General features: G+C 49.7%; 1 protein-coding gene across 14 annotated transcripts in view; it reads right to left on the reverse strand.

Moving 5' to 3' along the window:
- The window catches only part of LDLRAD4 (low density lipoprotein receptor class A domain containing 4), a 434,322-nt gene that overhangs the window by 374,963 nt on the left and 43,329 nt on the right, over nucleotides 1–16,030 (reverse strand). The window lies entirely within an intron of this gene.

Raw genomic sequence — 16,030 nt, forward strand, 5'->3', positions numbered from 1 at the left:
GAGGCTCGTACCCCAAAGCGTGCTCCTGCCATATGCCACTCCTGAGTGATCAGCCCACGTAAAGACAGCCGGATAAAACACGGCTGCACCTAGCTAGAGGAGCCTGGGAGATTCCTGCAGAGCTCTACCCCAGCCAAACACCTCCTTCCCATCAGTGTTGGGAGCCTACAGACATTCCTTTCTCCTCCTGTTTCCTGCCTGCCGAGAGATGAAAACAACCCACTGCTGATTTTCCAGATCTTAGTTTTTATTCCTCCACTGGGGCTGCTCTCACCAGTCTTCCTAGGACGCAAACGCTCAGATTTCTTGGGAACGGAAGTCCATGAAATAACCAGAAAGGTACTGTGGTGGGCAGAATTCTAAGGTGACTCCCCAAATTGCTTACACCCTGTACAACTCCCTCCCCTTGAGTGTAGGTGGAAGCTGTGATTGGCTTCTACCCAACCGAATACCGCAAAGAATGCTTCTCCCCACACCAGGTGACCTACATAGGATCCCATCTCCGCAATGAGGGAGTGACAGACTCCCTTGCTGGCTTGGAGAAGCAAGCTGCCACCTCGTGATGGGGCCTGTGAGGGGCCACTTGGCAAAGCACTACAGGGGCTCCCCAGGACCTGAGAGCAGCCCCCAGCTGACAAGCAGCAAGGGAACAGGGACATCAGTCCTGCAGTTACAAGTCAATGAATTCTGCCAGCAACATGAATGAGCCTGGAGGTGGATTCTTCCGTACTCAAACCTGCAGATGGGAACATAGCCTGGCCAACACCCTGACTACAGCCTGACCAGAGAACCAACTAAGCCATGCCTGACTTTGGAGCCATGGAAACTGTGAGATAACAAATGAGTACTGTTTTCAACTCCTAAGTTTATAATAATTTGTTACACAGCAACAGAAAACTGATAAATGTAACTTAGTAATTAGGCCAGGTACAGTGGCTCATGTCTGTAATTCCCGTATTTTGTGAGGCCAAGGCGGGTGGATCAGGATGCCAGGAATTCAAGAGCAGCCTGGCCAACACAGTGAAACCCCATGTTTACCAAGAAATACAAAAATTAGCTGAGCGTGGTGGTGCACACCTGTAGTTCCAGCTACTCGGGAGGCTGAGGCATGAGAACCACTTGAATCCAAGAGGCTGAGGTTGCAGTGAGCCAAGATCGACCCACTGCACTCCAGCTTGGGCGACAGAGTAAGACCCTATCTCAAAATAAATAAATAAATAAAATAACTTAGTAATTAAATATGGGTTACATAATATAAAGCGTATATGCATATACTAAACGCATACACAACTGTACATTAGAGCAGGCCTCTGCCCTGCCTCATCTACCAAAAGTGGAAATTCATTCTCCTACTCAACTTTGAGCTCCTTGTGGGCAAAAACCACATCCCCGTCATCCTGGCATCCCTAACACTTTGCAGAGTATGTGGCACATGGGAGGCCTTTCACATTTTTTTTTATTCTTAATTTTTGTGTGCACATAGTAGGTATATGTATTTACAGGGTACATGAGATGTTTTGATACAGGCATATAATATGAAATAAGTAAATCATGCAGAATGGGGTGTCCATCCTGTTAAGCATTTATCCTTTGAGTTACAAACAATCCAATCACACTCTTCAATTTTAAAATATATAATTATTATTGACTACAGTCAGCTTGTTGTGCTTTAACATTTTTTTAAGTGAGCCAAAGTAATAGAACTAGGATTTGCCAATGTCTAGTCACAAAAAGGCCACAGCAACCGAACTTATTCAAGCCTTCAGAGCAGAGCCCACAGCTCTGAATTTCAAAATAGGTTGAAGATATTTGGCTTCATGTTCTACCCCGAAAGAATGAACGCACAACTTCTCCAGCACTGATTTCATTTTACCAGTGAACCTGAGTCAGTGCTTAAAATGTCACTCAGTAGTTATTACTTTTGTCAAATATCCTTGCCACTTCTCTGGCATCTAGCTATCTACAGTTCAAGGTTAAAAACAAAAAAGCTCCCTAAGAGAATTTCCAAAGTAAGAATTTGTGACTCATTTTTAATTTTCCATTAGTATCAATAAATCTTTCCTTCCCAACTAAAGTGACAAATCCTGTATGGGTCAAAAGACCAGGCTCTAATTCTAAAACAAAATGCCAATCCAATTTCCTGGCAACCTGTTTCAAAATTTCTTCTGGATTTTTTTTTTTTTTTTTGAAACAGGGTCTTGCTATGGTATCCAGACTACAGTGCAGTGGCTGCTCACAGGCACAACCATAGCTCACTGCAGCCTCAAACTCCTGGACTCAAATTATCCTCCTGCCTCAGCCTCCCCAGTAGCTAGGACTACATGTGCACACCACCATGCCCAGCTCTTTAAGATACTCCATTTTTAAACCGATGATTTTTAACTATTTTAATCAAGACTTTAAGCTCTGTTGAAAATAATAATTCAACACATACACAGTTCCTGCTACCCAACATTGTGTCTATTTTACATTCCGAAAGGACTACTTTTAATAAAAGTGATATTTGAAAATATTTAAATCAATACAATTACTTAAAAGAGTACAAAAGAAAAACTTTATTCATTACAGAAACCTGTCACACTCCCCTGAAATCTATATTCAGGACTGTATGATATATTCCCACTTCTTCATCAATCACTCAGCAAACGTGATCATCGTCTCCACGCTTTCTCCCTCATGCTTAGCCTCGCAGGCAGCAGGATTCTCACACCCAAGCCAAGAAAAACTAAAAACAGCAGTTCCATGACACGAGGCAGAGAACTGCAACAAATTCACCTCTTCCTTTCAGCATAACTTTAACTCTCTAGCTGTGAAAATAGCCACTGACCTGCTGCTTAGCATCCCCTGTGTAGGGGCCAGCAGGGAACTGGAGGGCTCACTGGCCGACCCCTCCCCAGGTCCAGCCAAGAGATCAACCGCTCCAGGTTACAGCACAAAGACAGACCTGATGCCCCATCCAGGCCTCCTCCCTCTGTTCTAGTAAACACAGGCTTTTTCCATAACCTCACCAAACACAACTCAACATCAAGCCCAGGCCTCCAAGAAAGAAGGCTGAGCAGAAACACTAAGCCTCCCCGAAGGAAATCAAGCCTTCAGAAGAAAGGTTCATTCAAGAGGAAGCCACCGAGGAGAGCCAGCAAGCACAGCCGCTCGCTGAGGAGAGAAGAGAAGGCACTGGCTGAGCTCCTCACATGCCACACCCTATGGCACCAGGCATCGGGGCATCCACACATGGGTTTCCAACAGCAGGGTCCTCTGGGGCTGCCGATCTCACTAACCCTAAACCACCTCCTGAATGACACGTCCCAGACACGGCTGTGAGCCATGGGCCCCTAAGAAGCAGAGCAAGAAGAGGCAGAGTGGGTGGAACTCCTGAAAAGGGACAGGCAGCACCGCCCTTGCACCAGGACAGGACTGCATGAGGGGCTGGAGGATGGAAAACCCTGAAGGGAAGCAGGCGCGCTTATTCTTCATCTTTACGGTGTTCTTACTCTCTAAGGTAAAGGAAGATGGGAAATTTGTTTGGGCAAAAGTTGAAGAGAAGCCTGGCCGCAGGCTTCTGGCCTTTCTGCGGAGCAGGACTCACTCCAGCTGGTGGCTGGGTCCTGGGAAGCAGAGCCATTTAAAACACAAGGGGCTGGGTCCGGCAGCTCACACCTGGAATTCTAGCACTTTGAGAGACCAAGGTGGGAGGATCGCTTAAGTTCAAGACAAGCCTGAGCAATATAGCAAGATCCTGTCTCTATAAAAAAGAAAATATTAGCCGGACGTGGTGGTGCGCGCCTATAGTCCTGTCTGCTAAGGAAGCTGAGGCGGGAGGATCTCTTGAGCCCAGGAGTTTGAGGCTGCAGTGAGCTATGATCACACCACTGCACTCCAGCCTGGGCAACAAAGTGAGACCCTGTCTCAAAAACAAATAAATTAAACACAAGGAGGCCCAGAGACAGAGTGAAGAGCCATCTCAGGAAAATCATAATGGGACAGAAAACACACGGAGCAGCTGGTGACATAAGAAATAGAAAAGAAAGGCACCCTTCCCAAAACCAACCTTGCTTTATGATGCTTTTTTCAGAAACATTGCAGATGGACCCACCCCATCACCACAGATGCAGTAACCCACCTGATTTTTGCATCAGGGACAGTTTCACATCATAAAATGCACGTGTGCATTCATTCATGCATTCAACCTGTAAATGCCACATCGTTTTTGTTTTGACAATTTTCTAACATCTTTACTAGCTGATGCACCACAGCTCCCTAGCTTCTCTCTCTCTCTCACAGGACTACATTATTCTGAGTAAATTGAAGCCAAGATAGACTGACCATAGGTGTGTCTTTCCTAGGGCCTCATCGGCCAGCACCAGGAATCTGCACTCACTGAGTCTGGCCTCAGTGAAGAGCCAGCGGTCATGGTAACCCCAGTCAAGAGCAACAGGAGGTCTCCAGCTGTCCCTGAAGTGTCCCAGCTGGGTCTACAAGGCTGCCATGCAGAGTGACCATGCACTGACCATGGCTCCTACAGGCTGCATAATGCCTCTGTCCCTGCAGCAGCCTAAAGCATGACCGCCTGTGTCCTAACAAAGCTGCAGCAAGCATTTCATCAGCGCCTTTCAGACTCGAGGAACACACACGGAGCACGCGGCATGGGGTGATACCCAGGGACACTAACGCGGCCAGGAGGAGCGAGACGGAGGCGAAAGCCAGGCACCGTCTGGCAGCTGTCTCGCTGTGTTTGAGTGTTCTTCTCCCCAAATAGAAATGAAAGTCTCTTCAAACCAGATGCAACAGTAAAGTGGTCCAATTTTGCTTGCCGGGAACGAACGAGGAATGGCGATGGCCACCCGGCAAGTCCCCTCTTCTGGAGCACAGAGCACCAACTCCGGCCGTTGCTGGGGCACAGTTCAAGTACCCAGTCTCTTCAAAGACCTGAGTCCCACGACAACCCTCTAGGGGATTTCTACCTGGACCAAGGCAACCCAGGCCCCGAGCAGCTGCCACACACAGGTCAGGAGCATCCCTCAAAGTCAGCACTGAGGGCCAGGTGCGGTGGCTCACGCCTGTAATCCCAGCACTTTGGGAGGCTGAGGCGGGTGGATCACGAGGTCAAGAGATCGAGACCATCCTGGCTAACACGGTGAAGCCCCATCTCTACTAAAAATACAAAAATTAGCTAGGCATGGTGGCGGGCACCTGTAGTCCCAGCTCCTCGGGAGGCTGAGGCAGGAGAATCACTTGAACTCGGGAGGCAGAGGTTGAAGTGAGCCGAGATTGTGCCACTGCACTCCAGCCTGGCAAAGCAAGACTCGTCTTAAAAAAAAAAAAAAAAAAAGCACTGAACAGGAGGGTGGGGTGGAAACTGACTTGCTGGGAGCAGTCCCTGTACCAGGGCTGGTTCAGCTTTTCCCACCCTCGCCCTTCAACCAAGATCTGTCAGTCAAAGCAAAAGCAGTCTATGTGCCTAATGTCAACTAACACTCTCTTGGCTCAAGTGCTCAGGCAGCAAAGTTCAGAGGCCCCACCTCCTGCGCGTCAAAAATTCCAGAGCCATCTACAGGAAGACAGGACAAGGCCAACCTCAGGGAACGCTATCGGCATTCAAGGACTTCACGCAACAGGGGCTTATCAGATAGTGAACATGCCAGGCCCTGTGTCAGATGCTGAGGACATCACAAGGGGAAGAACACTGAGAAGAGGGCTTCGACCCGGACTCTTTGGTCTTCATTGGTAGCTAAGATCTCCTTTGGCAGACTCAGAAAGACCTCGTGAACTAAGTACCCAGAAAGTGCACTCGAAGCCCCCCAGTGGGAATTGGGAAATGGGCCTTCTACAGGCTCAGAGGGTCCCTCTCCACCCTTCGCTTTCACACAGGCACTGAACGCCTACCGTCACGATGCCAAAGAAACGGAAGATCCTACAGTCGTCTACGTCAGCAGCAAGAAATCATTTTGGTTACAGTCACTTGAGTCTTAGCTAAGCCTCATTAGAGTCTCATTATTTAAGTCTGTCAGTGGTATAATAGGACAGTTCTATATTAACTAGAATGGTTTAAAAATCATGACACCCGGGCCGGGCGCGGTGGCTCACGCCTGTAATCCCAGCACTTTGGGAGGCCGAGGTGGGCGGATCACGAGGTCAGGAGATCGAGACCACGGTGAAACCCCATCTCTACTAAAAATACAAAAAATTAGCCGGGCGCAGTGGCGGGCGCCTGTAGTCCCAGCTACTCGGGAGGCTGAGGCAGGAGAATGGTGTGAACCCGGGAGGCGGAGCTTGCAGTGAGCCGAGATTGCACCACTGCACTCCAGCCTGGGCGACAGAGCGAGACTCCGTCTCAAAAAAAAAAAAAAAAAAATCATGACACCCTATTTCCCAACATTTCTGAATGGCAAAATGTTTACTGCTCACTGGTGTATGTGTTTAGTTGTTGTTTAGGTAAACTGAGCCAATAATAAACATATATTATTGGTCGTTCTCCTCCATTAAACTATGTTTGATCTTTCCTCTGTAAATCCCCCATAGTAGTAGTCATTGTGTACTTTCACACATTTCAAATGCAATATATACACATGTATCCATATGTACACAGATAATATCCAAATACATATGTACACAAACACACTCTGGGTTGTGGTATTTAAATACAGACACACATACATATCACATGTATAACTTTTTAATTTCTAAAAACAATACTTAGTCTCATTATTTGAAATACATTTTCTCTTCCCTTCTGTCGGAGATCACTTCTTTAGTGCTGGCTGTGGTCTCCGCTCCTGCAGAGTTCTAGCCTCCCAGTGGAACCTGCCGACGCCCTGAGGAAGGATCCTTCACAGCACAACCATGCAGGGTCCAGAAAGCAGAAAGCAGCTAACTGCGTTCCGAGACAGAGTCACCCAGGCTAGATTACAGTGGAGCCATCACAGCTCATAGCAGGCTCTGCTTCCTGGGTGCAAGTGATCCTCCCACCTCAGCCTCCCATGCAGCTGTGACCACAGGTAGGCACGCCACCAGGCCCAGCTAATTTTTAAAATTTTTGTAGAATCAGGATCTTGCTATGTTGCCCAGCCTGGTCTCAAACTCCTGGGATCAAGAGATCATCCCACCTTGGCCTTTCAAAGTGCTAAGATGTCAGATGTGAGCCACCATGCCCAGCCTCCACATTTCTAGCAAGCCCCCAGGAGACACCAGCACAGCAGTCCAGTGACACGGCTCTAGACAGCCCTGGTGTGTTTGTAGATCAAGGTAGCCTGCCTCGACTCCTCTACAAATACTTGTTCGAATCCACAGCAGCAAGAGCCTGCTGTGAAGGCAGCTATTCAAGTGATACCCATAAGCATGTTAACATGGATGTCAGGTGATGGACAGGGCCACATGGGAGGATGGAGGACAGAACATCCAAGGGGATACCAGGAGGAAGGGGTCGAAGAAGGCTGTGAGGACACTGAGTTTGAGAATGAGACCATGCCTGCTGCAGAAACCTATGAACCGTTCAAGATGAAAAGAACACATCTCTCTGGAAGGAACTCCCACACTGCCGACTCAGACTGACTCCAAGTGTGAGCACATGACGTCAGACAGCTCGCTAGGGCCCCAGCAGGCTGGGAAACAGGCACGGATGCTACCAGCAGAAGCCACCACGCAAGTGGGCTTCCCCTCAGGAAAAAAAAAAAAAAAAGATCATCTACCCCGGTTCATTTGAAAAGACACAGATGCTCCAAATATTCCCACATTAACGGATCATTTTAATTGAAAATAGAGACATGCTTCTACTACCTCATCAGAGCACTAGTTCAGAGCACAATATCTGATTGTAAAGATTGTCACTGTGTGTAAGCCAGCTGCTTACATTTCATTGAGCCAGTGTTTTAAAAAATTACCAAGTTCCTCTTCATTTTACACCATTCTTAGAATATTTCCCAGTATTTTCTCTATGAGACCACTGAAAAATAACCATTGGCATTGAAATCCTGCTCGGCTTGGGAGCCACTATTAACTAGTTAAAGCCTGGACATGCTGCTCTACAAGCTACTAAATTAATAAGGGTAAAAATAAACTTCCAGAAAAGGCAAATCCTACATTAGTTCAGCCCTCTCGCATTCAAAGACATGCAGCCTTTCCTCATTCTTGCGGGTTTCATAAACTAAGAAGCACAGAACACTGTAAACTGATTTACTGGTTTCCATACATGCTGCCAAATTTCCACTTCTGCAAAACCAATTTCAATCAAACAAAAACCCTAAGGTTAATCTTCTAGTTCCTCACATGGTCCAATTTATTCAGAATGCAGGGTAAAAAGTTGGAAGACAAGAAATCAATTGTTGGCAAATAATGTCAATGTTAATTTACTGTCTTCATTTTTTAAATCACTACTTTGTCTCAGGATCATTTCCTCCTCCAAGTTCTGGAAAGTCTTTAAAAAGTGGACACTGCCAAACAATGGCCTTGTTATAAGCCAAAGTTTAGTTATTTTAAGGCATTTACTTTACTGCCTTTTAGCTGAAGTTCTCATGAAAATCTTTCCAAGCCACTAACTTTGTTAAGAATTTTTACAGGTTTACAATATAATACTGCATAGCTTCTAAACATTTCAGGGTTTTACTTTGCCCATTACTTTAGCCTTTAAGAAAGCAGCAAAGTCTGGAGTTAACAACTTAGGTAAGAGAAAGGGACGCCAAGAGGGGAAACGCTGGCAGTGACTTAACAAGGCTGCATTCCGAGGGAACAGCTAAAGGGCAGCCTGCAGTGTGAGGCTCCTTATAAGAGATAGCAGAGGCAGTCTGAAGGCACAGCATTTTGCATGTGCTGACTCCCTAAGAGATCTCCCTTCCTCTGCCTTCAGTAGCATGCTCAGATGTGCATATAAAGACCAAGAAGCCCCATATTTTCAGATGCTCAGATGAAACCATCTCCCACTAGGCCAGAATCCCAACAGGGGAGGGAAGCAGGGAGAGGAGTCAAGCCGAGGGCGGAGGAGGGTGAAGGAGGAACTGAGACTAAGGAAAACGGATAGAGAGTCCAGGACTGACTGGCAGGGGAGGCGGAGTGGGCACCATCTGCAGTCCATCGACAGGAACAAAATATTCTGCCCTGGGACAAGAAAACAAAGGAAATCAGTAGAAAACTATAGTCTTAAACTTAAGAGGAAAATATCTCTCCAGGCACATCTTGGAAAGTACAAGAGTTTCAAAAGACTAAAAAGAATGTGTCAAGCCAGGTGCACTGGGGGTAGCAGTTGTCGTCCCAGCTACTACAGAGGGGAGGTGGGAGGATCGCTTGAAGTGAGGAGTTCAAGTCTAGCCTGGGCAACATAGTGAAGCCTCATCTCTAAAAAATTGTTTTAAAAGAAAAAGAAACAATGCATTGGTCTGCCCATGTTACCTTAAGTCAAAGCTCAGGAAGGACAGTGGGTGACTCACAGTCTGTGCCAGTTCTCATGGCATGCAAGCTGTCACCAGGGGCCCCAGGAAAGCTGCTGGACAATCCTTACATGTGCATGATTTCCAATCAGCCAGCCAGAATGCGGGGCCCCAGCCTCTGGCTGAAACATTCCAGAAAAGCAAAAGATGAGAATGAACAAATGAAGTAGCTGGGTTACACACGACGTCTGAAGTGAGGCTTGCTCTTCTCAGTTAGACAGCAGCAGGAGCTGGATCTGAGCGAAAACTGACGGCTGATCTCATACATGCAAACACCAAACACTGCAGAGGTTGTTTACAGAAAGTGAATTAGCATTCACAGGCTATGCCCCTGGGCAGCTTCACTATCCTGATCAAACTGTCCCCATTCTTCTCAAATTCCACCACCACATGTGACAGGTGGAACGGGTGATGCTGGTTTTAAAATAAATGGGATAGACCACTCTTCCAGTAACTGCTAAGGCTGCAGGCCTGTGTGCACACACTAAAAACAATACAACACAGACACACACGCGCGTGAAACTGACCAGTGATCAGAAGTAGAGTTTCCAGACGTTCCAAACATTACTTTGATAATTTTTAAGTGCACAGCAAAAAAAAAAGTGTATCACTCTACATCTACATAATTACATACCAAAAAATGTTTCTATTAGAATTATTTGGCCCTTCCAAGTGAAAGTACATTTTGCAAAGATAGGTGTCACTGAACTGCTAAAGCAACGTTAGCAGTCGCATTCATAATTCACAAGTGCAGTCTGAGAATATTTTCACGAACCTCCCCCTTGCCACCATTACCCTGTTGATTCTAACCAAGACCTAGGCCTGAACTCAGAAAATGCTGTTCTTTCACAAAGAGATTCCACATGAAAGGAGATCTAGCCTTCAGTTGACGTAAAAGATTTTCTACCTCACTGGAACATAAAATTGTAACTCTTAGTATTACTCTTACTCAGAATTCTGTTCATTTCAACTCTCTTCCTAGTCAGTGACTTGCCACCTCTGAGGCTGTGACTGAAACTGTAACTTACACTCGGAAGGCAGCTCCAAGGGTGGTGTGGGGACAGGACTCCAGGGATCTGCCCACGGGTCTGGCCAGGACTGCAGTGCTGGGCTTGCTTCAGAGCAGTTCCCTCTCCTCCACGGAGAAGCCATCGCCAGGCAGCGCCTGAGCGTGGAGGCCCTGCGGCAGCCTGCCTTCTGCCTAAGACAGTCACTATGCCAATTCAAAACAAAACAAAACATAACTGATTCCCAGCTGTGCCCAGTGCAAGCCCAAATCTGGAGAAGGCAGCCACCAGAGACCCTCGGAATCCTCCCGCCTCTGGACACCTGAGCCCCATGCCAGAAAGGAAAGGAAAGCCAAGCCCAGGGTTGGGTGCCTTCCTCAGCGGGCTGTGTCTGTTGTCCCCGAGACTGCTCCTGCCCACATCTGGCCACAGACCCAGTGCGAGGTACCAGGAGTTGTGCAGGAGGAATGAAGCCACGCCCTGCCCTCGAGGAGCTCCCGGGTTAGCTGTGAATGCAGGGCTGGAGGGCAGAGGGCTTATGGGGACTCTGTAGCAAAATGACCTTCTGTGTTCCTGGGTCCACAGGAAGAAGTTGGGGGAGCCCTAAAAACAAGCCCCGAAAAAGCCTTTGTTTTTAAGGTCTGGGCGAGTGCTACTCACTGTCCAAACTACAGAACAACTGTGTCAAGGAGCCCGCCATTCTTGCTAAAACACACGTTCACCGCCGGGCATCATCTCAGCTTCTGAGTCAGAATCTCTTGGGGTGGAGTCCAGGAATCCGTATTTTTAACAAGCTCCCCAGATAATGCTTAAACATATCGATGCTTAAAACCAGAGCTCTAAACCTAGATTGAGCAGATCCACGTAGGGGTGAGGAGGAGGCTGAGTGCTCAGGGGTGGGAGGAGAAGAGGGACCCACCCAGGGGAGGGCAAAGACCTCAGGAGTAGTTGGGAGGGGGCTGAGGAAGACCCCTGGAGGCCTGAGCTGTGTGCAGCAGAGTGGAGTCCCAGGGCCACCCCAACAGGAGATGACTTCAGCAGACCTTGAAGAAGATCTCAGCACCAGGCAAGCAGGACCCATGGCCAACGAAGCCCTGGGGAGTGGGGCCAGGTGTGACTGAGTGACAAGTCCTCGGAAACGTGCCTGGGGAGGACAGTCCCCAGATGACTGATATCAGCCACCCCATCTTTCTCAGTGAGTCAGGGATCAAAGGAGATTTATTTCTCAAGAAAAATGAAGAGACGTGGCACGCCTTGCTCCTGGGTGCATGGAGCTATTCATCCCTGTCCCACGTTTTGACAAACTGCGATGAGCCCAGTAAAGGGCTCACCTGGGCAGCTGACATTTGTGCTGCAGGATAGAGGAAGCCATGCTCCAGGCAGCACAGTGGGAAGGGGGAGGGCTTCGAGTGTCCCTGGAGGAACTGAGTGAAATGGGGGCTGGAGACAGAGACCCCGTCCAGGCCACACAGGGTAAGTCTGGCGTTGACCTTCAAAGCTACACAGTGACAGGTCAGCCCTGCCACTAGGTGGTAAGGCGGTTCTCAGAACGAGGTCCTAGACCAGGAGTTTGGAAGGCACAGGGAAGGATATGAGGAGGGGAGAGACGGCGGAGGCTGGAGGCAGGGCAGTCTGTTCAGAGGCTGTTGCAAAAGTCCAGGCAAGAAATGTTGAGAATTGAAGGCAGTGACCACAGCGGGAGGAAAGGAGCCATGTGGAAAACACTTAGAAGGTAGAATCACAGGCCTTGGCGACACAGTGGATGGATCAGGGAGCCAGGAGGCGGTCAGAACAGCACCAGGTTCTGGCTTGGGCAACTCAGCTTTAACTCAGGTAAAAGAAAAGAGAGAGCTCTTATATAATTTTACAGATCAATTTGCCAACGTCTTCCTCAACCTTGAAATACTGGAGTCTGTTTATAGGCCAGTTGCGAATCCTCCAGGTTCGGGAAGACTGTACTTGAAACGCTTTTATGAAACAGCACAGTTGTGAAATGCACCCATATGCTTTCTCCAGACACATTCTTCAACTACTCTTTTCAGCAATGCATCTCAGAAAGCTTCATCAACAAAATCAGTCCAGATTCAGAATCCCGGAAGAAGGGAGAGGCTACGCAGAATCACCTCACACAGTCCAAAGAACAGCCATTTGCAGAGAAAAGAACAAAACCGTCTTCAACCTGCATGGCAGTCCCACATGGGAAGGAAGCACAGGACAACATCTACTCCGAAAAACAGGCTAGCGGCTTCCCTGCCAAGAATGCCATCACCTAAGCAATCGGGCTCAGAATATCTACACAGAGAAGTCAACTCCTCATTAGCTAAACTCATAAAGGGACACTGTGGAATTGAATGATGGTGAATACTTCAGAAACCATTCGTTCCTGGCTTTCTAAGCATTTTCCTGCACACTGTTGAACATTGGCCAAGCAACTGTCTAACGGTCTGCAGACACCCTTTAGAAAGAGCAGCAAGGCCTGCTCTGAGGATAACTCGGGGGCGGGGCTGGGAAGCCCTCCAGGTCTGCGGCCCCAGCTTCACTGGCCGTTGACGTAAAGCAGCCGCCTGGCAGGGCCACCTCCTCAAAGGACCCATCCTCGCCACTCAGGTCCATCCCGCAACCAGCCCCCACTCGCTCTTTCAAACGGTACCCACCCACCCACTCAACCAACTGCTCAACTCTGGGCCTGGAAAGGGACAGGTGGGGCCCAATCCACCAGAGGGGACAGGGCCGGGTCGTGTCCTGCCCTGCTCCGTCACAGCCCCTCCCATGCCCCCGACAGACTTGCCCGCCCCAGGGTTATATTAGTTTCATCCAAAATTCTTTTTTTTTCTTTAATTAAATGGTACTTGAGGAACATAGAAAGTTTCCTCCAATATTCTAAAGTCATGTTGACTGTATAATTGTACTTTATGAAATGAAATAAGATTATGAATCCAGGAGAAGCTGAAGTTCAGTTACCATCCAATCATGACCTTTAGAGGGACAGCAATGCAGTCAGGCGGTCCACAGTCCAAGCCCGACTCCCTCACTTTAACCATAACACACACTTAAAATCAGCCAGCTGTGTCTCAAGCTCAGAATATGATTGATTCTTATTCTTTCCATCTTTATAAGAACCCATGAGGTGGGTAATACGATTACCAACATCTTCCTTTTATCGATGGAGAAATTCGGGCACAGGAGGGTTGAGTGACGCATCCAAGGTCACATGGCTGCCAATGGGCAGAGCTGGGACTCGAACCCAGGACAGCTGGCCCAGATAAGGTGCCAGGTGCCCCTCGACTCCTCTGCCTCTCTCCCAAGCAAGCTCCTGCCTGCCTCACTGCACAGCTCTGTGTGTCAGCTGCAATCCCGTGCCCTCACTGTCCTCACCAGGCTGCCCTGAGGATCCCTGAGATGGCAACGGGAAGGCTGGCACACAGGACTCAGCCCCACACATAGAGTCGCACAGGATGCAGTCTCCACACACAGAGCCACAGGGGACTCAGTTTCCACACAAAGAGCCGCATGGGACTCAGCCTCAGCCCCCACACACAGAGCCGCATGGGATTCGGTTTCCACGCACAGAGCCGCACGGGACTCAGCCCCCACGCACAGAGCCACACGGGACTCAGTTTCCACGCACGGAGCCACACGGGACTCAGCCCCCACGCACAGAGCCACACGGGACTCAGTTTCCACGCACGGAGCCACACGGGACTCAGCCCCCACGCACAGAGCCGCACAGGACTCAGTTTCCACGCAAACAGAGCAGCGTGGGACTCGGCCCCCACGCACACAGAGCCGCACGGGACTCAGCCTCCACGCACAGAGCCGCACGGGACTCAGCGTCCACGCACAGAGCCGCACGGGACTCAGCCCCCACGCACAGGGCCGCACGGGACTCAGCCCCCACGCACAGGGCCCCACGGGACTCAGCCCCCACGCACAGGGCCGCACGGGACTCAGCCCCCACGCACAGGGCCGCACGGGACTCAGCCCCCACGCACAGGGCCCCACGGGACTCAGCCCCCACGCACAGGGCCCCACGGGACTCAGCCCCCACGCACAGGGCCGCACGGGACTCAGCCCCCACGCACGGAGCCGCACGGGACTCAGTTTCCACGCACAGGGCCGCACGGGACTCAGCCCCCACGCACAGGGCCGCACGGGACTCAGCCCCCACGCACAGAGCCGCACGGGACTCAGTTTCCACGCACAGGGCCACATGGGACTCAGCCCCCACGCACAGAGCCGCACGGGACTCAGTTTCCACACACACAGAGCCACACAGGACTCAGCCCCCACGCACACAGAGCCACACGGGACTCAGTTTCCACGCAGACAGCCACATGGGACTCAGCCCCCACGCACAGAGCCGCACGGGACTCAGTTTCCACACACAGAGCCGCACGGGACTCATTTTCTACACACAGAGCCGCACGTGTGCCCTGCTCTGCACAGCTCCACCCCCATCTCCTCTGTTCCTCTTTGCTCTCTCAAGCTCTGGTGGCACTCGCAGTCCTGCCTCTCCCCCGCCCCCACCACCAAGTCGCCCTTCCTCCTTAGACACAGCACAGGTACTGCATACAGGTGGCATGCTGCCTGCGGCCGGGTAAGCCATAACTCTTGGGCCGTCTTCAATATAGATGAAGTCTTCACAAATCCTGAAGCTCCTCCCTGAAATTCAAAAGTAGGATAGAAATACTGCACTTTCTAATGACAACCTCTACGTTTCTAACTGCACGGTTGATGGAACGAGTGCGCTTATCACTCACTCTGCTGACCTGGCCTCTAGGGTACGGCTGAGGTTAGGGATACAACCCCCAAAGGTTCTGAAGGCCTGAGGCTGGAAACCTAAAACCAACAGCAAGGATTCTCAGCTCACAACTTGAACTAAACTGGGATTTCTATAAACATTTGCTGAAATCGCTCTGTCCCAGGCAGGCACTGTGCTGGGCATTTTCTCAAAGTTCCCTTTCTACAAATGAAGAGGCTCAGAGTGCTCTGAAAACTGTTCACCAGGAACCAGAAATCAAGTCCTTGGCTAAGAAACCACATTCTTTCTTGTAAACAAGATGAAGAAAATCTATCATCTAGCAAGTAGAACAGCAAGAACCCACTGGTCTATTTTTCCACCAGTAAATGGAATGTTAGGGGCAGAGTTCTGCTATTCCCTGGAGCCAGGACTAATGTGCCCCAGCACCTCACCGTTCCCAATGCCCTCATCAGTTCCTCACGCCTGTTGTGCTAAGACACAGTCCATCGTAGCTGAGCTCTGAAAGCCCACAGCACCATCACCTAGGAGAGGAATGAGGGGCCTGTGACCGCATTAGAGGAGGGATGGGGAAAGCAAGCTGGGCTGCCTGACCTGGAAAAGAGGGAACCAGGTGGGGCACCAGCAGTGTCTTCAGACACATTAGTCCCAACAAATGGAAGAAAAGTGAGCCCTGCTCTGAATCCCAGCCCAGGGAGGCCATAGGGAGGCACATTCAACTGCATCCAGTTGGTTTCTAGGTGCCATGGCATCCCCAAAATGGGCTGCATTCAGCAGAGATGAGCTCCCTGCCCTTAGAGCTGCCACACCATGGTAGTCACCGGAAGGAACAGTGGGTGGGTATTCAA

This window comes from Gorilla gorilla, chromosome 17 (genome assembly GCF_029281585.2).
Source record: "Gorilla gorilla gorilla isolate KB3781 chromosome 17, NHGRI_mGorGor1-v2.1_pri, whole genome shotgun sequence".
In the NCBI taxonomy this organism is placed as follows: domain Eukaryota; kingdom Metazoa; phylum Chordata; class Mammalia; order Primates; family Hominidae; genus Gorilla; species Gorilla gorilla.